The following is a 13,538-nucleotide window of genomic DNA, read 5'->3' on the forward strand; positions in this document are numbered from 1 at the left end:
TAATTTAATGAAGTAATATATTAAATATCAGAAGAAAACTCTATCGGGACCACACTTACTTACCACAAGGTCCTTGAAAAAATATTCTTTAAAAATCCACGCTTATTGACCAAAAAGGTCCTTGAAGAGATTTTCTTTTAAGATCCACGCTTATTGACCAAGAGGTCCTTGAATAAATATTCTTTAAGAAACCACGCTTATTGGCCAAAAGGTCCTTGAAAAAATATTCTTTAAAATTCTACGCACATTGACCAAAAAGTCTTTGAAAAAATATTCTTTAAATATTTTTTAAAAATCTACGCATATTGACCAATAAGTCCTGGAAAAAAATATTCTTTAAAAATCCTCGTTTATTGACCAAAAATTCCTTGAAAAAAAATATTCTTTAAATATTCGTTAAAAACCACGTTTATTTACTAAAAGGTCCTTAACAAATATTCTTTAAAAACCACGCTTATTTACTTAAAAGGTCCTTAACAAATATTCTTTAAAAATCCACGCTTATTGACCAAAAAGGTCCTTGAAAAAAAAAATATTCTTTAAAAATCCACGCTTATTGACCAAAAAGGTCCTTGAAAAAAAAAATATTCTTTAAAAATCCACGCTTATTGACCAAAAAGGTCTTTGAAAAAAAAATATTCTTTAAAAATCCACGCTTATTGACCAAAAAGGTCTTTGAAAAAAAAAAATATTCTTTAAAAATCCACGCTTATTGACCAAAAAGGTCTTTGAAAAAAAAATATTCTTTAAAAATCCACTCTTATTGACCAAAAAGTCCTTGCAAAAATATTCTTTAAAAATCCACGCTTATTTGCCAAAAGGTCCTTGAAAAAATATTCTATAAAAATCCACGCTCATTGACCAAAAAGTCCTTGCAAAAATATTCTTTAAAAATCCACGCTTATTTGCCAAAAGGTCCTTGAAAAAATATTCTATAAAAATCCACGCTCATTGACCAAAAACTCCTTGCAAAAATATTCTTTAAAAATCCAAGCTAACTGACCAAAAGGTCCTTGAAGAAATATTTTTTTAAAAATCCACGATAACTGGCCACAAGTCCTTGAAGAGATATTTTTTAAAATCCACGCTTATTGACCAAGAGGTACTTGACAGAATATTCTTTAAAAATTTACGCTCATTGACCGAGAGGTACTTGACAGAATATTCTTTAAAAATTTACGCTCATTGACCGAGAGGTACTTGACAGAATATTCTTTAAAAATCAAAACTTATTGGCCAAATGGTCCTTGAACAAATATTCTTTAAAAATCCACGCTTATTGACCAAAAAGGTCCTAGAAAAAATATTCTTTAAAAATCCAAGCTTGTTGACCAAAAAGGTCCTAGAAAAAATATTCTTTAAAAATCCACGCTTATTGACCAAAAAGGTCCTTGAAAAATATTCTTTAAAAATCCACGCTTATTGACCAAAGAGGTCCTTGAAAAAATATTCTTTAAAAATCCACGCTTATTGACCAAAAGGGTCCCTGAAAAAATATTCTTTAAAAATCCACGCTTATTGACCAAAAAGGTCTTGAAAAATATTCTTTAAAAATCCACGCTTATTGACCAAAAAGGTCCTAGAAAAAATATTCTTTAAAAATCCAAGCTTATTGACCAAAAAGGTCCTAGAAAAAATATTCTTTAAAAATCCAAGCTTGTTGACCAAAAAGGTCCTTGAAAAATATTCTTTAAAAATCCACGCTTATTGACCAAAGAGGTCCTTGAAAAAATATTCTTTAAAAATCCACGTAATTTCTTAAAAAATCCACGCTTATTGACCAAAAAGGTCCTAGAAAAAATATTCTTTAAAAATCCAAGCTTGTTGACCAAAAAGGTCCTAGAAAAAATATTCTTTAAAAATCCACGCTTATTGACCAAAAAGGTCCTAGAAAAAATATTCTTTAAAAATCCACGCTTATTGACCAAAAAGGTCCTTGAAAAATATTCTTTAAAAATCCACGCTTATTGACCAAAAGGGTCCCTGAAAAAATATTCTTTAAAAATCCACGCTAATTGACCAAAAAAGTTTTTTAAAATATTCTTTAAAAATCCACGCTTATTGACCAAAAAGGTCCTAGAAAAAATATTCTTTAAAAATCCAAGCTTGTTGACCAAAAAGGTCCTAGAAAAAATATTCTTTAAAAATCCACGCTTATTGACCAAAAAGGTCCTTGAAAAATATTCTTTAAAAATCCACGCTTATTGACCAAAGAGGTCCTTGAAAAAATATTCTTTAAAAATTCACGCTTATTGACCAAAAGGGTCCCTGAAAAAATATTCTTTAAAAATCCACGCTTATTGACCAAAAAGGTCTTGAAAAATATTCTTTAAAAATCCACGCTTATTGACCAAAAAGGTCCTTGAAAAAATATTCTTTAAAAATCAACGCTTATTGTTCTTTAAATATTCGTTAAAAACCACGTTTATTTACTAAAAGGTCCTTAACAAATATTCTTTAAAAGCCACGCTTATTTACTTAAAAGGTCCTTAACAAATATTCTTTAAAAATCCACGCTTATTGACCAAAAAGGTCCTTGAAAAAATATTCTTTAAAAATCCACGCTTATTGACCAAAAGGGTCCTTGAAAAAATATTCTTTAAAAATCCAAGCTTATTGTTGTGATGGTACTTCAAAAAATTAGGCAAAAGGTCCTTAAAGTCCTCTTCAACAAAAGTTCCTTTTAGTCCTCTTCTAATGACATGCATAAACGATATGATCCTAGCATTTTAGTACTTTGACCCTTCCTCTTTTTATTTTTTTAACTCCTCAAATTGTATAAAACTACTACAATGACACTCTCACTATTGTTTACTCCATTATTGTATTGTTTTCTTTATCATTTTCGCAAAAAGATAACTTTGTTCAAAATGTAATACATTTTCGGAAAATTAACCCATTTTCTTATCAAACAACCGAAATTCCTTTGTATTCTGACAGCATTTAGTGTCAATAAGATGCCAGCAATTACAATAACACAATCCACTACTACTTCGTATCATTATCCCAACGAAAGCTACTACTACCACTTCTACTCGAAACACTAATGACAATAATATTATGACCAGAAAACAACAGCTATGGTCATAGACATGGACCTGAACTTACAACCAGCCACCACCATTAAAAGCAATAGTCCAACCAACGCCAATGTTGAAAATGACACCCAACTGAAGTAAACCGAAATCAAGCGAAAAAACTAAACGAAATTTCAAAACTTTGTTCAAAACAAAAGGGATACAACAAACCAAAAACGAAAACTTTTTAAGAAAATTGCATTTATCAATTGGAAACTTTCATTTCCTTGAAAGAGAGCGAAAGAGATTTTCTTCTCTACGAAAAGCCATTAGAACAAAGCAACCACCCCGCAGCCGTCACAGTCTGGAACTCGAAATTAGAACGGAAAAATGTCTTCCCCGAAAAACTTATCCTCTGTTCGTTTGTTCATTCATTCATTCATACATTTATATAATTTGGCTAAAACTGCAATCTTAGCAAATCTACTTAGAATCCACACAAAAAGCTAACACAAACAAACAAACATAGTTACAGCCAAAAAACACACATTCTTTAATGAAAACTCTTCTTCTGTTATTCAGAGTTTTTAGTTGTGAACAAGAGCTAAACAATAACCGTTAGACGAATGGAATGAGAAATTTCATGAGAGGACGGATGAATTGGACAATGGAATTCGAAGATGGAAAGGACACAAAACTAATTGGGACATTGCGGAAATATTCTTTGAAAGAAAACTTTATAAAAAATCCACGTTTATTGGTCTAAGGGTCCTTGAAAGAAAATTCTTTAAAAACTCCACGTTTATTTTACTAAGGGTTCTTGAAAGAACATTCTTTAAAAAATCCACGTTTATTGGTCTAAGAGTCCTTGAAAGAAAATTCTTTTAAAAATTTGCGTTTATTGGTCTAAGAGTCCTTGAAAGAAAATTCTTTTAAAAATTTGCGTTTATTTGTCTCAGAGTCCTTGAAAGAAAATTCTTTAAAAAATCCACGTTTATTGGTCTGGGGGTCCTTAAAAAAAATATTCTTCAAAAAATCCACGTTTATTGGTCTAAGGGTCCTTGAAAGAAAATTCTTTAAAAAATCCACTTTTATTGGTCTAAGGTTCCTTGAAAGAATATTCTTTAAAAAATCCACGTTTATTGGTCTAAGGGTCCTTGAAAGAATATTCTTTAAAAAATCCACGTTTATTGGTCTAAGGTTCCTTGAAAGAATATTCTTTAAAAAATCCACGTTTATTGGTCTATGGTTCCTTGAAATAAAATTCTTTAAGAAATCCACGTTTATTGGTCTGGGGATCCTTGAAAAAATATTCTTTAAAAAATCCATGTTTATTGGTCTGGGGGTCCTTGAAAAAATATTCTTTAAAAAATCCACGTTTATTGGTCTGGGGGTCCTTGAAAAAATATTCCTTAAAAAATCCACGTTTATTGGTCTGGGGGTCCTTGAAAAAATATTCTTTAAATAATCCACGTTAATTGGGCCAAGGGTCCTTGAAAAAATATTCTTTAAAAAATCCACGTTTGTTGGTCCAAGAGTCCTTGAAAAAATATTCTTTAAAAAATCCACGCTTATTGATCTTAGAATCCTTGAAATAATATTCTTGAAAAAATCCACGTTTATTAGTCTAATGGTCCTTGAAAAAAAATTCTTTAAAAAATCCACGTTTATTGGTCTAAGGGTCCTTGAAAAAATATTCTTTAAAAAATCCACATTTATTGGTCAAAGGGTCAAAAATATTCTTTAAAAAATCCAAGTTTATTGGTCTAAGGGTCCTTGAAAAAATATTCTTTAAAAAATCCACATTTATTGGTCAAAGGGTCAAAAATATTCTTTAAAAAATCCAAGTTTATTGGTCTAAGGGTCCTTGAAAAAATATTCTTTAAAAAATCCAGGTTTAATGATCTGAGGGTCCTTGAAAAAATATTCTTTAAAAGATCTACGTTTGTTGGTCTAAGGGTCCTTGAAAGAATATTGTTTAAAAAATCCACGTTTATTGGTCTAAGGGTCCTTGAAAGAATATTGTTTAAAAAATCCACGTTTATTGGTCTAAGGGTCCTTGAAAGAATATTGTTTAAAAAAATCCACGTTTATTGGTCTAAGGGTCCTTGAAAGAATATTGTTTAAAAAATCCACGTTTATTGGTCTAAGGGTCCTTGATAGAATACTGTTTAAAAAATCCACGTTTATTGGTCTAAGGGTCCTTGAAAGAATATTGTTTAAAAAATTCACGTTTATTGGTCTAAGGGTCCTTGAAAAAATATTCTTTAAAAAATCCACGTTAATTGATCTCTGGGTCCTTGAAAAATATTCTTTAAAAAATTCACGTTTATTGATCTCAGGGTCCTTGAAAAATATTCTTTAAAAAATTCACGTTTATTGATCTCAGGGTCCTTGAAAAATATTCTTTAAAAAATCCACGTTTATTGATCTCACGGTCCTTAAAAGAATATTCTTTAAAAAATCCACGTTTATTGGCCTAAGGGTCCTTGAAAGAATATTGTTTAAAAAATCCACATTTATTGGTCTAAGGGTCCTTGAAAGAATATTGTTTAAAAAATCCACATTTATTGGTCTAAGGGTCCTTGAAAGAATATTGTTTAAAAAATCCACATTTATTGGTCTAAGGGTCCTTGAAAGAATATTGTTTAAAAAAATCCACGTTTATTGATCTTAGAATCCTTGAAAGAATATTCTTTAAAAAATCCACGTTTATTGGTCAAAGGGTCAAAAATATTCTTTAAAAAATCCAAGTTTATTGGGCTAAGGGTCCTTGAAAAAATATTCTTTGAAAAATCCACGTTTATTGGTCTAAGATTCCTTAAAAGAATATTCTTTAAAAAATCCACGTTTATTGGTCTAAGGGTCCTTGGAAAAAATATTCTTTAAAAAATCCACGTTTATTGGTCTGGGGGTCCTTGAAAAAATATTCTTTAAAAAATCCACGTTTATTGGTCTAAGGGTCCTTGAAAAAATATTCTTTAAAAAACCCACGTTTGTTGGTCAAAGGTCCTTGAAAAAATATTATTTAAAAAATCCAAGTTTATAAATTTCAGGGTGCTTGAAAAAAATAGTCTTTAAAAAATCCACGTTTAGAAATTTCAGGGTCCTTGAAAAAAAGTCTTATGAACCAGAAGGTCCTTGAAAGAAAATTCTTTAAAAAATCCACCATATGAACCAGAAAAAATCTACTTTTACGGGCCTTCTACTTTAATGACCTTCTCATTGAAAAGATATTCTTAAAAAAACACTATTATTTTTACGTTGGTCCTTGCATAAATATTCTCCAAAAATTCCCTTTTATTAAACCTGTGTCCTTGAAAAAATTCCTTAAAAATCCACGCTTATTGCTTGAGTTGTCCTTGGAAAAATATTCTTAAAACATTTGTCAACTCCTTAAAAAAATAATCTTAAAAAAATATCCTCTAAAAATATTCAGCAACCCTTTCAATTCCCTTCCGAAATTACCCATATGTGATTAATATCTCACAGCGAATGTGAAGCAATGACGAAAGATGTGAACGAACAAAAAAATAACACTAACGCCAAATAACAGAACCCAAAAAAAGTAAAACTGCTAAGAATCTAATGGTATTATAAAACAAAGCTTTCCGTATGTACTTAAACATAAGTTAGCAAACCAAAATTGTGCAATTCGAAAAACGCCACAAGGAAAAAGTTTTAGCTGCAACACACCACCACTAACCAACTGCATGTCGAACATTGATTCACTCGACCACATTAACAGACCGAAAACAGAAAATGCCGAAGAAGTTGGAGCATTCCAAAGCAACAGTTTCATTGCAAGCTTTTTTTTTTTAAGAAGAAAAAAATTAATTCGTTTGTTCTCTACTTAAGTTAGATGAGTTACCAAAGTTAAGTAAGATGTATACATACATACAGAAAGCATTATATATTTAATCTTAGCTCCTAAATTTCTTAGCTCATCATCACACTCTAGGCAGGAAGTGCATTTCTTCTAGTTTACTTCAAACATTTTTGGTTGTGCAGAACTTATTAAATGAAAATTCATGTGAAAAGTGTTTTGTTGCTTTAGCGTTGATGGTTGATCCAAAGCAATCTCTGCGTAAGATTCATTAAAGTGATTCATGTCTTAAAAAATTCGATAATTGGTCTAAAGACTTACTTTCGCTTTTCACCTATGTCCACCAAATCTCTAAAAAACATAATAACAAATTTCATTATTTTTCGGGTTTTAAATTTAGAGACATCGGAACATTAAGCACTGCTGGACAAAGTACTTTATTATTATGTATTTTCCAGAAAATTCTCTAAAAATACTCTTTAAAAATTCACAATTTTCCATCAGCAGATTCTTGATTCTTTTTTTTTTTTTCTTTTTAATGGGTCTGTTGGTTCTTGAAACATGTACAAATTATCGTTGAAAAAATATTATTTAAAATATCCACTAGTAGTGGACCTTGATAAAAATATAACTTCAAAAAGTTAAAAACAAGTAAGCAAAGGCTATAGCTGTGCGAGGTCGGCCTGTGGTACCCTACAACACCACAATATTCTAGGAGCCGCTTTATATCCCAATCCATTTTGGAAGATTTCGCTTTTGAAATTATGTCACAGAGCACTGCCCAGATATTACCCTTAGCTTTTTGACCAGGGACATTTGCTTAATATTTACGCACTCCGTCGTGCTGTTAGTTGTTGTGGTCCATTTTACCTCTAAAAATAATCCAATGGCCGTCCAAAATGCTAAAATCCGTCCCTGTCCTTAACTATTTTCTCATGCAAAATTCCGTGTCGATTGATTTCAATTGTGTGATCAGGAATTTTTTTCTGTTTTTGGTACATTTTAACGCCTAAATATTTTGCGATCATCTCCAAAAGCAAGAGCCCCCTCTGTATCTCCAAATTGAGTTCATCTATATGATTTGCTTGTCTACGATATTTGCATAAAAAAAACCAGAAGTTCGCCTGTAAATAATGTTGGTATTTTCTCACACAAAAGTAGTGGTCTATTCTACCCGCTGTCCCAAAACTCTAACTTTATGCGAGATTTCATGTCCTTTGGTTTTTTTTTGTGACCTTTAACGGAAGCAACATCAGGAAAATTTTTAGTTGTTTGTCCATATCAACCCCTAAATATATTGCGGACATCTTTGAAATCAACATTTTCTATTCTGGCCCTAGCCCCACCTCCATTCTAAATTTCGTGAAGATCGAGCCATAATTGCAACCTGTGAGTGATGTAGACATAGCAAGTTGTAAAGGATCGTCGACTTGTTTCGCAAGTATTGAAAATTGTGGGTGAGGCACTAGAAGGGGTTCGCGGATATACATAATCTTCTCAGCAACCTCGTGTTAGCAAAAATGTTTGTACTTGTGAAAACGTGGTTATTTGACTTTCCTTGAGCGTTTTGTTTTTCAAAACCTAGGACCCTATGTGGGAGGAGGTACCAGAATAAATAACCCGATTTATACCATCTTCATAACAGATCTTGTGCTGATTGAAATATTGAGATGTACTAAGTTTGAATGAAATCGGATTTTAATTTCGTGTTGTATGAGCTTCGTTTATATTCACAATTTTGACCCAGAAGGAGTGTACCGATATATCTCATCTTCAAACACAGATCTTGTGTTGGTAGAAATATTGAGATGTTCGAAATTTAAGAGCAATCCTACTCTTAGTTCAAATTTTATAAAAGTGATGGTAGATATCCGATATCTACCATCTTAACACCATATCTTGCTTAGGTAGAAGTTTCGCGATGGGTGAAATTTGAAAAGAATCAGATGCTTATTTCGCATTTTACAAGCTTCATGGTTATTAAAATTTTTTACCAGTTGTGTGGGTAGTACCAGAAGGAGTGTAGTGATATATCCCATCTTCGCATCAGATTGTAAACAAAAATACTGGGATATGTGAAATTTGAATACAATGGGACTTTTATTTAACATTTTTTAAGAGTTATAATTATTCAAAATTTTAACCCTTTATGGGGGAGGTACTTTATGGAGTGGACCGATGTTGTCCATTTTCGCACCTGAACTAGCACTGATGCATATATTAGGATTTGGATCATATTTTCTTTCAGCAAACTATTTTCTTTGAAAATTTTGACGGAGGTACCAAAAGGAGTTGACAGATATTGCCCATCTCCGGAGGGTATATTAATTTTGTCATTCCGTTTGTAATTCCTCGAAATACTCATGTCAGACCCAACAATGTATATATATTCTTGATCAGCGTAAAATTCTAAGACTATTTAGCAATGTCCGTCTGTGTGTCTGTCCGTCTGTCTGTTGTAATCACGCTATCTTTCGAACAAATTTAGATAGAAAGCTAAAATTTTACACACATGTATATTTTGCCAGTAGGCAGGGTAAGTTCGTAAATGCGCCATGTAGGTCCAAGTTATCATATAGCCCCCTATAACTGTACCTCCCGATATTCGGTATTTTGATGATTTTAGCGACATTATTTACCGGGATTGTTTCAAATTTCGCATGTGAAGTTCGCAATGGATACTTCAGCTCATGCCAGAAAATTGTCTGTGCAGGTCCACGTCTTCGTATAGCCCCCATATAACGGTACCCCCCATATTCGGTATTTTAAATCTTTTTGCTACATTATAAACAGATTTTTCTTCAAGTTTCGCATTTAAATATTGTAATAACTTATGATAAAAGTTGCCTATGCAGGCCCACGTCGTCGTATAAGCATTCGGTATTCTTAAGATTTTAACAGAATTTTTAACGGATTTTATTTTTTGAAAATTGCCAAATTTGTACCAAATGGTGGAGGGTATTAAAAGTTCGTCCCGGCCGAACTTACAGCTTTTTTACTTGTTACTAGCTTGAATGGTTGCGATTTTTTTAGATTCCATACTTGAGAATCTCTCCAGCCGTTCTCTAGTTAGAAAGAGTCGTTGATATATGAAATAGTATATTTTTGCTATATACGTATGCGATATCTTGGATATTAGGATCAATGTTGTGATCAGAAGTGACTTTTTCGTGTATTTCTGTTTTCGTCGCAGTTGAAAATAATCACGCCTAGAAATTTCCGTATTTTTTACATAATAGTTATGGTCTATTTCACCCCGAAATATTATCCGATGACCATCTTAGTTGGTAGGCTTCTACACAGCCCTAAACTTTAGCTTCATGGTAAATTCAATTGGTCCATAATTCCGACCTGTAGATCAACTGCAAATTTAGGTAATTTTTTGTTCAATTCATCCCCTTAATATTTTGCGATCTTCTCTAAAAGCAATAGGCTTTTATTCAGACCTTAACAACACCTCAATTTTCAATTTCGTGAAAATCTGGCCACAATTGCGACCTGTAGCTTGATTACAAATTAACATGGACAGATGGACGGAAGGACATACCTAACTAGATCGACTCAGCTCAATGAGGTATAAAGATCCATTTATAGTTAGGGCCTGTCTATCTTTTTGGCGACTAAAATATTTATAAAGCAATGGCTACACAAATATCAAGTGCCCTAAAATAACACATCCAGTTTTCAACATCTTATACACTACTCTATAAAGTATCAAATGAAATAACTAATTTAATGCCCCTCCATCTTATAGTCGAAGGTATAAAAATCTCTCCACATATACAATTACATATTGTCAAAAGGTTGTTACTGGCATGCTTATCGTTTTTTCTGTTCTCATTTCAATTTCAATACTTACGCGCTTCAAACACAAAAACCTCTGCACTCACGCAAAGTAACACATGCAACCACATAATTCAATTATTTCTACGAATTACTTTGTTTTGTGAGAGGTGGAGAGCGGTAGTTAATGTTTAACAACTTTACTTTTTGCTGCTCGAAACAGCAACAACTGCGATTACACATCTACAATGTTGCATTGCAGTGGCTTAATCGCACTCATACACCCACACACAAAAGGCTTAAGAGAAGGTGGAGAGAAGAAAAAGAGAGCAATGATTGTGTTGCAACAACACTCATACGCACCATTGTTCTCACACTGACACACACACACACACACACGATTCATACCAAGTGGTACTTGGCTAACGAATATGTTTATGTGTGTTGTTTTCGTTGTTGTTGTTGCTCCTGATTCTGTTGTTCTTTTAATTGGCAAAGACGAAATACATTAAACTTCGGTAATTTAAGTTCGAAAAACCTTATTTCCAACTTCATACCACAAAACAAAAGAGAAGAATCGAACGTAAAAGAAGAAGAAGAAAATGAATCGAACGAACGTACGTAATGAATTCATTTATCGTCGGCTGCATAATTATTCATCAGACTTGGACAGATTGAACTCTTCTTCTCTGATTGTCATTAACGGTAATTAATTGAGTGGGTTCAGATTTTTCCTCTCTGTTTTTGTGTTTTATCAAATGTGACTTGTTGGGCCAGTCAGTAGTGTGTGTGCATGTGTGTGTTTGAGAGCGTCAGAGAAATCTTCAAGTTTTGTTTCAATCAGATTAATGAAGAATATTGAGTGATTAGCAGCATTGTATGTGTGGCCATAAGCAGTGGGTTTCCAGTGCATTCACTTTGGTAAACTTTTGTCTCGAATTGTCTGTAAATAAATGCTGTTTCAACAGAAACACATTTCGATAATGGACAAATTTTGTTATGTGAATTAATGTTAATGCATTTTTGTTTGGGGTTGAGTTAGAAATTTTGAATAAATTATCTATCTATATATAAACAAGTTAGAAACTTTCAGTCTGCTTTCTGACAGACCTGGGGGGGGGCTGGGTCCGATGACATCTTTACCCTTAACCGATAGGTATATAACTTCTTATTTTAGGTTTTGTGATGAAATAGAAAAAAATACAAAATGGTCTGGCTCAATCCCATTATTGTTGTTTTTATAAAACCAACGTTAGTTAATTAGTGGAGAACAATCAAACGTTTCTAAAAATTTTGATTAAATTTTTTTAATATTTCATCTGGATATTCTTAGTCAAAATATCGTTTAGTATAACTATCAAATTATTTAAAATTTATCTTTAATCGGAATTTATGAATTAATATGGAATATAACTTTTGATCCAATGAAACCTTGCCAATCCATAAGTTCCACCATACTATAGGGGATATATTAATTTCGTTATTCCGGTTGTAACTCCTCGAAATACTCATGTTATACCCACCCATAATATATTTTTGTTATCAGTGTAAAATTCTAAGTCAATTTAGCGATGTCCACCTCTCTGTCTGTCACGCTATCATTTGAACGAATTAAAATAGAAAGCTAACATTTTGTACAAAATTTCATTTTGCCAGTAGGCAGTTTAAGTTCGTAAATGAATCATATCGGTCCACGTTTTCGTATAGTCTCCATTTAACTGTGCTTCCCAATTTTCTGTACTTTGATGATATAAGCGACATTTTTCAACGAAATTGTTTAAAATACGGAATTTGGAATTCGAAACCATTACTACAGCCAATGACAAAAAAATAACTTATGCAGGAACACGTCTTCGTATAGCCCTATACATATGACGGTTTTCTTTTGACCTGTAGTTTTGGCGAAATTTTTTGAAAATGTTTCAAGTTCCTTCAAAATGGTAGAGAGTATTAAAAGTTCGGCATAACCGAACGTAGCTCCTATTTTACATTTTATACCCTACAACACTATATTTTGGGTGTACTATAAGTTTGATAGGGCCAAAAATAATGTAACACCTTGAAATATTGGTCCTGCATATAGGATGTTATATATGGATCTTAATATCTCTCTGAGCTGATCTAGACATGTTAGTCCGTTCGTCCGTCAGTCCATATTAATTTGTAATTACGCCATATTTCGCAAATATAGCCCGATCCTCACGAAATTTAGCATGCAGGTGATGTTAGGATCAGAATTTAAGCGTATAGTTGGGGAAGATGATCGCAAAATATTACGGGATTGAAACAGAACATTTTCCTGACTTTGCTCTATAGGTCGCAATTATAGGCCAATTAACGGAATTCAGAATGGAGCTAGAGCTTAGGGCTGGGCAGAAGCCTACCAACTTGTATGGTCATCGGAAAATATTTAGCGACAATTTCCATTAATCTGCGAATATTTTTAATCCCGTCGCAACCACAAATAGACGAAAACGTCAATTCTGACCGTTATATTGATGCAGATATCCAAGATATCGCATACATAGCAAAATATATCTAACTCACATAGCAATGTTATGTTCAGGTTGCAATTACATACTGTCCGATCTTCACGAAATTTTGCATGGGGCTAGAGTTAGGATCAGATGATTGAAATGATTGAAATGATTGAAATGTCTGAAATTCTACACAAGGAGTTATTTGTAAATACTTTGACCCTTGAAAGACCCTTTCCGGAATTGTTTCAATATTCGTATTTAAAGTTTGTAAGGGGTACTAGAACCTATGACACAAAAAAATTGCGCTTGCAAACCCACGTTTTCGTATATCCTACATACAACGATACCTCTCGATATTCGGTATTTTGATGATTTTAGAGGCATTATTCTCCGGAATTGCTTCAAATTTCATATTTGTAGCTCGTAATGGGA

Source organism: Musca domestica, unplaced genomic scaffold (assembly GCF_030504385.1).
Source record: "Musca domestica strain aabys unplaced genomic scaffold, Musca_domestica.polishedcontigs.V.1.1 26, whole genome shotgun sequence".
Lineage (NCBI taxonomy): Eukaryota > Metazoa > Arthropoda > Insecta > Diptera > Muscidae > Musca > Musca domestica.